Raw genomic sequence first — 11,526 nt, forward strand, 5'->3', positions numbered from 1 at the left:
AGGATATAACTACAGAGTTTGCAGCCCAGTGGAACACTGAGGGACATTTCTCCTGTCTGCTTCCTCCTTCAAAATTCCCCCACCCCATGTGTGTGTGCTTTGCCTGGCTTCCAAAGGGAGCTCTCACCCTCCTCCTCCTTGGCCATTATCATCACAACCATAATGCCAGGCAATGACTTCAAGATTTGGAAAAAAATAAGTTTGGGGTGTTTTTATTGGGAGGGGGTGTTTTTGTTTAAAATTTAAAGAGTCTTGGTCTATGCACAGTTGTTATTATTTAATTACAAGAAATCGCTATGCCCATTTTCTTGCCTGCAAAATTAAATCAATGCAACATGCCATTTTAAAGAAATTGTGATAAAGTTGTATCCACGCAGATGATTTTTAGGACACTAACCAAGGCCTGAGTTCTAAAACTGTGTAGAAATGTCCACGTCTTGCTGGCATCCAGCCCCCTAGATGTTAAGATGTCTCCCCTGGCTTCTTCAAATGTCTGTCACCTCCCACTAAATATAGGAAAACTCAGCTCCAGTTGGTGAGGAGGGTGAGGATTTTCTGAGCCCAAGAATCTTTCTATGTGTGGCCAGAGCCAGAAGACAAAGTATAAAAGAAAACAAAACAAAATAAAACTAGAAATAATGCACAAAACCTTCTCTGGTTTTTGTTTGGTTTTGTTGTTGTTTGTGTTTTGTCTAAAGACTGTCATTAGCCATAGGCAGTATGGCTTGTGTGGGTGGTTCAGTTGAACATTGGTCTGTTCTAAAATGCTTCTGAACAGAAATTCCTACCGGACCCTGTCTTGTCTAGTGCACCATAGATTCATGAGCAGTATTAAGGAGCAGGAATAGATTCCATAGAAACCTACAGCCCTCATTCGTTAAGTCTAAAGACCAGAAACAACCCGCACACCAGGGTAAACTCCTGCCTATACATCCCTCCTCATCACTCCACCCAACTCTCCATCAGATTTGAAAATTAGAGTTTAGAGTACAGACCTGCTTTTGCTCTACAGACATCTAAAGCTCAAGGGAAAAGTCCCCTTTCCATCTGGAAAATGAATCTTAAATATACCCTCACCGAACCAGGGAAGATCTGGTTGTAAAAAAGAGCCTTGTTATATCGGAGTGCAGTCTCTCCTTATTGGGAGTGGCACTGAATTATTTTGCACAGAAGTCAAATGTTATGGGAGTTATTTTTCTCCTATAATAAACAAGCAGAGGGTTGAAGGCTATGAGGCCAAGTGCATCCCAGAATTTAAAAATGATTGCTTAATTGAGATTGTTTTTCTTTCTCTGAAGAAAACCTTTAGGTGATGGTGTTGTTAAGGCTGTAAACTTATTTATAGTCGAATCTCCTCTTTTATAATCAGCATATATATTTTTTTGACAGTGTGATTTGCCTTCAGTGTGGGATCTAAGCATGTTTGGTCATTTGCTTGGAGAATAAAAGGAACTGAGTGTATGAGCTCTAAAGGTTTTCTTTGCCTAGCAACATGCTGGTGGGTTGCATTACCCTTAGCGGTTGCCGTGAGCATGGGTTGCTGACCGAATACGTGATCCCATGTGAATGTTATGGCAATAAATCCTCTCTTTTGGAAAAGCACAGACATTTCATTAATGGTCTGAGAGGCAAAGAACTAGCTGTGGGCCACACTGATGCATATATTCGGCATCAGGTTAAAAATCCCAAGGGAGCATCAATTTCCAAGTTAAAGGCAGTTTCTATTTCAAGCTAGATTGCAAAGCAATGGGATAATGCCACATGCCTTCAAATGGAACTAGTTTTAGTCATCATCCTGTAGTCCTTGAATCCAAATGAGCCTCGTTCTCTTCCCCATGAACCTTTCCATGTCTTATCTCAGAAGGGAGACCCTAATTCTAGGCCAGCCCAAGCATGAAAGAGAGGAGGTTTCACAGGATGGTACATTCCAATCAGTAGTGATCCTTATATGGACCTAATCATAATGGGAAGCCTTTTGTAAATTCTCTAACTCAGGGGCCCCCAACCCCTGGGCTGCAGATGCCTGTTAGGAACTGGGCCGCACAGCAGGAGGTAAGTGGGCTAGCGAGTACGAAGCTTCATCTGTATTTGCAGCTGCTCCCCAGAGCTAAAATCTTCATCTGTATTTGTAGTCACTCCCCAGCGCTAGCATCACCGTCTCAGCTCCACCTCAGGCACTAGATTCTCATAGGAGCACCAGTCCCTGGTGCCAAAAAGGTTGGGGACCACTGCTCTGACTGCTCTAGTGAAAAATGAGGGATGCAGATTGTCCCCCATGCCCTGGGCCTGATTTTTAAAATTCTGTGTCATTTACCTACTAGTCTTGGAAACAAAGCTAATTATTTTCCAATCTGCACTCTTGAAATGTATAGATCATTTAAAAAGATAGTTGAGAAGATTCTGGAGAGCCTTGTTTGTTCCAGATGGCTTCTGCTCCAGAAGGAGAAGCTTTTCAAGTATCCCACACAATCCTGGATGCTGTGGGGCCTTCTTTTACTCATGCCTCGAGCACAACATAGGAAAATCCCATATGGGCAGGGGAGGGGGCCGAAGGGGAAGGGGAGTGTTTTAAGCAAGCTGATTGTCTGGCTGAATGTACTGTGCTCCTCCCCACACTTATCACAGAGTCAAGGCGGAGAAGGCAGTGTGGGCGGAATGCCTGTTGTACTGCCCTGGGGATTCTCACCTGTCAGCCCAGTAACAGATAGTTGGTGCGGTTCACAGCACGTGCACTGAAAACTGGCTGTTGTACCTTATGCTTTAATTATTCCAACCAGTGTCGTTTCTAGTTTTTTTTCTCTCTCCTAATGAACCTTCAACTACTTGTACCTTGTTTTCGCTCATGGAAAAGTTGCATAATAATTGGTTGTTTGCAAACCTGTGAGAAAGATAAGACTGTTTCAAAGTGATGTATGGGTTTTTAAAGAGCCATGTAGCGTGAAACCTGAATTTTTTAAATTAGAGCTTCGTTGAAAGTAAACTGTCCTTTCCTATATGTGTTGTCCAATAAAAGATAGAATGTGGAACTTGCTAAATCCCACATACAGTGAATTTGAGCCTTAATAACAACAACAGAAAATACATATTAAATATAGATCTCTCAAAATATCCATTGCATTTGTTTAAGGATTCTGTTCTGTACTATGCTGCATATTGACTTGGGAGACTGCATTAAAATATGAAGACAGTTTTTATAACATTAAACCAGAATTTAATTTTGAAGCTGAACATGGATCACTTGTATATAAACAAAGAGAACACTGAGGTAAATTTTGAATCCTGCCCAACTCCCCTCATTAAGAAAGAAGGGAATGGCCCAAGGCAACACAATGCCCTTATTTAGAATCTACTCTGCCGACAAATGATCAGGCTGGCATATTTGTTTCTGACTGATATTCCCTGCTCTGTGCGTGTGTATTAGATTTAGAGCACCAGGCTAAACCGCAGCCCAGCAGGATGTCTGGCACCCATGACCAGATGGGCACTCGTTCAGGAAAACCTGAAACCCACCCCCACAGACCCTATTGAATTTGCACCCGTCACATTGTGTGCACAGTGATAGTCCTCCTTTTGGAAACTGACCTCTATGAAACAAAAGCTGAAGACTCATTTTTGCTTAGGATGTTTAGAAGTACATCTGATTTTTTTTTTAAATGGCAGACACTGAGGCAAAGATACGAATCATGGTGTTGGGGTCTCTGCATACCAGATAGGTAGGTAACACACTTGCCTTTAAAACAGTGTGGTCTTGGGAACCTGGTCCCTTAAATCTTCATATTGTGAAGTTGCCCAAGCATCTGGGAGTATCAGAAGACCCTAGAGGGGTATAGGTGATTCCTTTTGGCTTATGGTCATGTTGGCCATTAATTAAGTTTTAGAGACTCTCCATCTTCAGCAGCAGGAGAAATGGTTCATCTTTCTTAGGACAACCGAGGTATGATCTGCCCCTCTCTTTTGATCTGGTCCTTCAGCTTTATTTTTATTGTGCTTTGTAATGAACTCTATCCCATCTGAGCAAAGGGAATTTCTGAGCCTCTATGGAAGTAAAATGAACTCATCATAAAGGCCATCCTTGGAGGAGGAATTTCAATGATGCCTAGTTCCTCAGGCAATATTTAACTTCATTTGCAGTGATCAGTCAGGCATAGTTTTACCCATGGTACCCAATAATTCAGAATGAGAAGCCCCACTTAGACAACATGGCATTTCACTGGTTCTTATATCTCATTTCTCTCCATGTGAGAGAATATCTAGCTCTCTGAAGACATGAAAATCAATTTAGTCTTGATTCATATTTTATATTTACTCACATATTTATTTGAACTCATAAAAAGTTTATTGACATAATGTAGAAGGTGAAGAACTAAAATACATTCCAAATATTGACCAAAATAGTATGGGAAGTAGCTTAGAGAATTTCCAAATTTCAAAATCACTGTTATGCATATCACCATATCCCTCTCCATAAAATCATATCCCTCCTCAAAACCGCACCTTCCAAGTGGTGAATTCTTGAGTTTATTTGCTCTGCAAGGTGCCAAACATGAGGATAAACTAAAGTAAGAAGTGCAGCCAACTAGAAGGAAGAGATATAAATGTACAAACAGGACATTTCTGCTAGAGTCTCAGGCATTCAGGAGGTTCATAATCATCATACAAATATATAAAATTTTTAGTGAGCTATTTTCATTTGAATCCATTCTCTTCAATTCTTCACATCAAGCCTGCAAAAGAGAAACCAGAGGAAGCATTAGTTTAGCTTTCATGAGATATTTTGGGGGCAGCTTTTAAATCAATGTGATAAGTACATGTCAAAATTGAAGGTGTCATCTTCACTTGGAAATTTCACCTCTTGATTTCGTAAATGTAAAGTGAACTATGAGTAGACAGTGTGACCATCAACTTTGGTTCTAGTGATTTAAGTAATTCCAAACTAAATTAGATAGGATGGCTTCCTTCTGAAGGATTAGAGTATGATACTAAACTGACAATTATGCCTTGCAACACCTTTGGTGCAGGTGGTCAATTTGCAATCATGGCTCCAGTTCTCTACCCATTCCTATATCTGTCCCCATGACCATGGCACCTTTTAGTTTCCTGCTATTGTGGTTAGGGTATAATTCCTCATATCTGGATTTAACCACATGACTTGCTTTGGCCAAAAGAATGAAGCTGATGATGGTGTGCCAGGCCTGAGCCTAAGCCTCAGCAGATATCACATGTTTTTGTTTACTCTCTTGAGCCTCTGCCATTGCCATGAGTAGGCTAAGCCCAGGCTTACCTGCTGATCCCAGGAGAAGGACAAGAAACCTTTGGAACAGAGCTACCCAGCTAACATGCCCCAACCTAGCCCCATTTAGGGCAGAGCCCTCAGCTGCCACAGATGCGTAAGTCAGCCCAGCCTAGATCAGCTGAGCCACAAACGTATGAGGCAGAATAAGAAATTATTTTATTCTAAGCCATTGGATTTGGGGGTGGTTGGTTATGCAGCAATAGCTAATTAATATGATGCCATTTCTTTTAAAAGCTCTTGTAATGCAGGGATCATTGGACATTATTTACACGTTTGTTTTCCATTCTTTCTTGTTGTCATTCCTTGTGTGTTTTACTTATGTGAATGGGCTGAATCTTTTTCTAAGAAGTGGAATGCTTGTGTTGTTTTATTAACAATGACGGAGCAAAGAAAATTCCACAAACAAGTCCCCCCACCTCCACCCTACTATGGCAGACTCTGTGGCTTGGGTCTCTCCATATCCATCCACAACCACCTTCTTCCTTGTTCTTCTCTACTATAAAGGCTGGTTACCAAAGACTTCACTTCCCAGTCTCTCTTACAACTAAGAGCAGCATGGGACCCCATTGTGGCCAAAGAGCACTGAGGAGAATTCTGCAGCAGAGATCATTTAGAAAGATTTGCTGTCCTATGTGCTTCTTTAGAGAATAAAAGCCTGTCGTGTCATTTAGCATTTATAGTATTGCTGTGATGCAGTTTGCATTATACTCATTGTTGAGATGAAATACACAGAGGTTCAAAAAGCAGAGTAAGTAGCTCAAAGTCTCATTGCTGATAAATAGAAAAGCTAGAATTTGAACTTGGACATCCTAACTTGGGCTCCTTCCACTCCACTAACGGGGAAGGTTTGGATGGTTCTCAAACCAGAGGGAAAGGTAGGAAGGTATTAATAAATGCAGAATTGAAAACATCACCAGCAGTCAGCACAGGTTCTTGTATTTCTAGCATTTAGTTTTTTGTTTTGTTTTTTTTTTTAGAAACTCCATTTTCAGTCCATGCCAGTCACCAAGAAGCACTGTGCTGGGTGACATATGGCCAGTCACCAAGAAGAAGCAAGAAAGCGCCACTTTCCCAGCCCAGGATTTTTAGCAAAATACATTTTGTTGACCAGCAACTCCATTCCGGCCCACCATGTGGGCCTGTCTCCCTCATACACCTTGCACTGAGTTTGCTGGTCACTTACTGCTTTTGTAACATGACAAGAGCCTTCAGGCCTCTCCCTCTTTGCTTATAACTTTTGACTACCCACCCCGTGACTCTCCTCTTAACAGGCTGCATTATTTACCCATCTATATCATCTCTTTCCTCTCCATTGCGATTATTTACCCATATGCATCATCTCTTTCCTCTCATAGCTTTCCCACCATAGCTGTCCTGCCACTAGGCTGTGACCTTCTGAAGAGTGTGAACATGTCCTATTTTTACATCACATTGCCTATCACAGCACCTGACACATAGCAGGGGCCTGAGGACTGATGAGTTGGCCCACTAGAGAAGTGAGAACAGGACAAGAGTTGGAGCTGGAGCTATAGCCAAACCCACATTCTCTAATGTGAGGCAGCAGGAATGAACAAGGGGCCACAGATACAGTAAATAAAGAGTGCTGATTTGATGTGCTATGTCCCCATAGTGCTGTCAGGTCTGCCCTAAACCCCACCCCATAGCCAGGGTGTATTGAAGACATTTTACCGCTGTGGTCACTGTGCTGGGTGACATATGGCCAGTCTCTGGCTAAGTGAGAGCCCTGTGACAAGCTGCCCTCGAAGCCGAGACATTCCTTCAGCTTCTCTGAGCTACATGGAAGGGGTGATGATTCATAGCAAATTGTCACTGAAGTATGTTCTATGAGGTGTGATTTCTCTCCGAGAAGTGTCCAGACTGTGAAGCACCATCTGCAACCCAGAAATGGGAACCATTTCTGTGACAGGCTTGATATGGACTTTGACCACCACCTATCTGTCCCAGGTAGTGAAATTACGGCTATACTGAGAAATTTAGGATGAGCCATTTGCAATGACTCTTTAGTGACTGTTTAAAAGCCCTAAAGTGCCCCTTCGCAACTAGTGCAGCTTGTGGACCTCTCTAACTTTGAGACAGTTTTGGAAACCCAGAAAAACCTTTATCCAGTTTGCCCAGTCCATTGTGGCACTGAGATGGCCATATCATTCAGAAAAGTGAATTCATTATGCTACACTGGCCTAGGGCAGCAGTGCTCTTCCCCTTTGTTCACCTTGCCTGCGAGCCAAGGGAAGCCTGGGAACCTGGCTGAAGAGGGGGACGCTGGACCAGTACAATCAGCCTATGTTCCATGTGGGAGTGGAGGAACAGCCAATGGTGATGGTGCCAGTTTTGAATATCTACTATGTGCCAGGCATGCCATCACTGGCTCTTACAGTTACCTCATTTAATCTACAAAGTGAACCCAATTCTTCCTTGTAGAAGAAGCCATGCAGGAGGCAGCAGAGGGAATAGAGGAGTCATTGCAGTTGTCTTTCAGACCAGCCTGTAACCACCCCGCCCTCCACCCCCCCCAGCTTCCTTCTCCCTCCCAGGTCCCAGTAGGGCCTAGCAACCTTGGGCACAGGACAGTGCTGATGGATAAGGTCACACAGGGTCCTTTCAGGAGTGCAAAGCCCTCAGAGGACTAGCATCTCCATCCTTGGCCTTGTGGGGCTCAGTGTGTACTCAAAATGGTTGTATGTTACCAGAATACAAGAATCCAGGAATCCGGAGACCTGGGGTCAGGGCTTGAATTTAGAAATGAGAACAATGGGAAGGGATCCAGAGCTAAAATTGCCCAGGCTGGAAAGCACACTTGTTTGTCAGGTTGTTGGAATGCAAGTGTATTGGGCGGTATCCCGGGCTGCGCTGCTATGCTGCCTAGACACCAGCTGTCAACTATTCTCCTGTGTCCTGTTCTCCTGTAAGGGACATTTGTGAGAATGATGAGGAATGCGACACATCCTGCTGAAAAGTCACTTTCCAACGATCCCAGATATCTTTTGTACTCAAACCAAAAAGACATAGAAGCCCCACTTCTAGTGTACATTTGAGTTCACCTTGGCTGGTGCAGGGGTGATACACCAGATATCTCCCTTGTGTCACCCTAAGTCCAGGCTGAAAAGCATGTGATGTTTACACCTTTTCATGAACCATTTATAGCTGTGTTACTCATAGTCACCGTGGCCCCGCATACATCATTTAGGAAATGGACTCCACTCAACACTTGTCTGCATTTGGTCCTTTAACCAGACACTCAGGGGGTGCTACAATGATTACTTCCTCCTATGTGGTGCTAAATCATAGAGCCATAAACACAGTGACACTCAAAAGTAGTCAAGGGAAAGGCCGGGCTTCATGTTCTGTCCGATTCCATATGCAATGGCCGACCATGTACCCAGAGCAAACTTGTTGAAGCTTTCACGTTTGTTAGAAGGCATTTGTGAAATCCTCTGGTTTATGAAGCACATTCACACACACTGACCCATGCAGTCATCATGACCACACAATGAGGAAAGCAGTGTAAGCTACAACTAAGGCTCCTATGGAACCTCACCCACCAAGGTCAAGAGACAGGCAGTGCACAGGCTGGAATCACACCCAGGCAACTCCAAACTCAAAACTCTTTCTTTTATCCCAACCACTTATAAAGTGAAAGAAGCAAAACTCTTAGCAAAAACTTTTTTCTTAAACTATGAATCATCTACCAAAATTGGCTTTTGTGGATCATTAAGCCTTTGGTGGCTCAAGTAAAAATTGAAATGTTTCAACCAATATCTAGTAAAAGCAGGAAAGGTAAGAAAGTCACAAAGAGCAAGACTGGTTTTTTTAAAATTCTGTACCTGAAATCAAGATTCAAGGAATGTATGTGCCGCATGTGGAGAATTTATGTCACCTTAAGGCAAGGCAAATTGTGTGTCCAGGTCAAATTTCATTAAAATAAGTTCAGAGGGTTTTTTTAATCCTATTATATTGAGAATTTGTTGTTTGGGATATAAAGTCAGAGCCAGGGGACAGCGGCTGAGACAACATTGAATTTGGGGAGATGCTGGTAGAGAAAGTGCAATCCAAGGCCACTGACAGCTCCTGGTTTTGTGGTCAATTCTCTCCAACCATCAGAACACACACGTCCCTGTTTCTAAAGGGACCAGTGATTTCACTGGAGAAACACTAACCCAAGACTTTCCTAGCACGGAAGAGCTCAATAACATCCAGAGGTAGACAAAGTTATAAACCAGTTGAATAGACTGCTGTCTTTCCCCAACGCTAAACTTTTTTTCAAAACTTGTATAAAATGTGCATAAGTAATCTTTACATACCGACAGTATATTAGAGGCAACCTTTCAGAATTTCCAAAGATAGTGAAACCCTTCTATGTAGTTTAGGCCTGAGTATTTGAGGCCTAGAGACAGTGGTACTTATATCAGAAATAGTCAGCATTCTCTTAGAACTGCTAAGCAATGGTCTATGTATGGCAGCTACGGGTGCTGAAACATCCAAATGGAAAATCAATTTTTTGATGTAAAATTAACAGAACCTATGAAACAAATGTAGGCCTCCCTGTCTCTCTCCATAAGGCATCCTGGAAAGCACATCGTCGTGGCGATCACCTTAGAGCTGATTGACTTTGCCCATTTGTTTGATTATAGTGACTGGTCCAAACACTCAGAATTCAAATAAACACCTGGCCTTTGATGTACCATTAGGCAAAGCTATAACTATAAAGCTTTATAATCTTCTAAAACTAGTAAAACTATTTTCAAAGATGAATGGAACGACAGTTTTAGTATTGCTCCTCATTTTAGAAATTAGGAAATTAGGATTGAGTCACTCGTACACAGCAAGTTAATGGCTGGTACAGGATTAAAAGCCTGACTGGAGTTCTTTCCCCTACGCTAAACTTTTTTTCAAAACTTGTATAAAATGTGCATAAGTAATCTTTACATACCGACAGTATATTAGAGGCAACCTTTCATGAACAACTGATACATAGAAATATATCTGTAGTGTATCAATATTTGACTTAACAAACATTCTTGTACTTGTGCTAATGAACACCAAAATTTAATATTAAAAACTGTCATGCCTTCTCAGAATTGAGCAGGGTTTCTTTTTAATATTTTTATAGAGTAAAATGTACAAATCTTAAGTGAACAGCTTGATGAATTTTTTACATATGTATATACCCGTGTATAGCTTTTATTTTTACATAGCCCTTAAATACTACGATATATGCAAGCATATCCTCAAGGTTTGTTCATCTGTTTGAGAAAAATTAGTTCCAAGACACAATAAAACAAGTATTGCTTTTAAAAGAAAGGGAGGCAAGGAGGAAATAAAAAGAAATTTTCAATGGTCAGATAAATTGAGAAGTACTGAGTTAAGCAAAGATAAATCATTTTCTTAGTTTTAGGGCTCCTCAGAGCTTTAAATAAACAAATGCATATTGTGTGTGTTGGGTGTGGGGATGATACTATGTAGAATTTTCAAAATTTACTCCATCACTGAACCACTTTTCCAGTTTTCTATTGTTTGTATTATCATTCACTGTATCACAAATAGTATATGTAGTATTTCTTCAGGTGGATACACCAGTTTACTTAATCATAATCTTTTTATTGGACACTTAGGTTCTTAATTGATTTTGATGTCATAAGTGAACAAAACTTTTTCCACATGAACATTTTCTTTAGAATGGATTCCATCAAGGCCTAACTGGGCTGGGTGATACATAAATCCACCATGGCTGTGACTTTCTGCATTTGCTAAGCCCCACACCCTCATCATCCAGGCCAGCATTGCGCCTGCTATCCAGTAGACACTCAATATTCTTTGAGATTAAGCAAGTGTCTGTTTCGTGATCATTTCCCCACTCATCTCTGTGAATTCCATAAGAGGAAAATGGATAACTTTTTGTTTCATTGAGCACCTCTTTGATTACTAGTGAGGCTATACATTTTCTCATGCTTCTCTACTAATTATACATCCACTTTTGAGAATAGGGAGTTCATTTTCTTTATCTGTTTATCTATTAAGGTGTAGTGTTTTGCTTCCCGGTTTGCATGGGCTCTTTACATAATTGTACATTTCATGGAAAACAATTTTCTTGATAGAGTTTTCTCTTTAATGCTTTATTCAAGTGTAGAAATTAGCAAGGTTTTGCAGGATGATTTCAATGGCTCTTCTTTAAAAAGCTATCTGAGGAAGCTTAATCAATGACTTTGTTTTCACCC

At 41.4% G+C, this 11,526-nt stretch overlaps 1 protein-coding gene across 1 annotated transcript in view; it reads right to left on the bottom strand.

Moving 5' to 3' along the window:
- Positions 1 to 4,288: 4,288 nt before the first annotated feature.
- The window catches only part of SMPX (small muscle protein, X-linked), a 48,997-nt gene continuing 41,759 nt past the window's right edge, over positions 4,289 to 11,526 (bottom strand). Inside the window, exon 5 of the mRNA XM_011378439.1 lies at positions 4,289 to 4,724. The gene's annotated coding sequence lies outside the window, so the exon portion shown is untranslated. The remainder of the gene's footprint in view (positions 4,725 to 11,526) is intronic.

Source organism: Pteropus vampyrus, unplaced genomic scaffold (assembly GCF_000151845.1).
Source record: "Pteropus vampyrus isolate Shadow unplaced genomic scaffold, Pvam_2.0 Scaffold339, whole genome shotgun sequence".
NCBI classification, from domain to species: domain Eukaryota; kingdom Metazoa; phylum Chordata; class Mammalia; order Chiroptera; family Pteropodidae; genus Pteropus; species Pteropus vampyrus.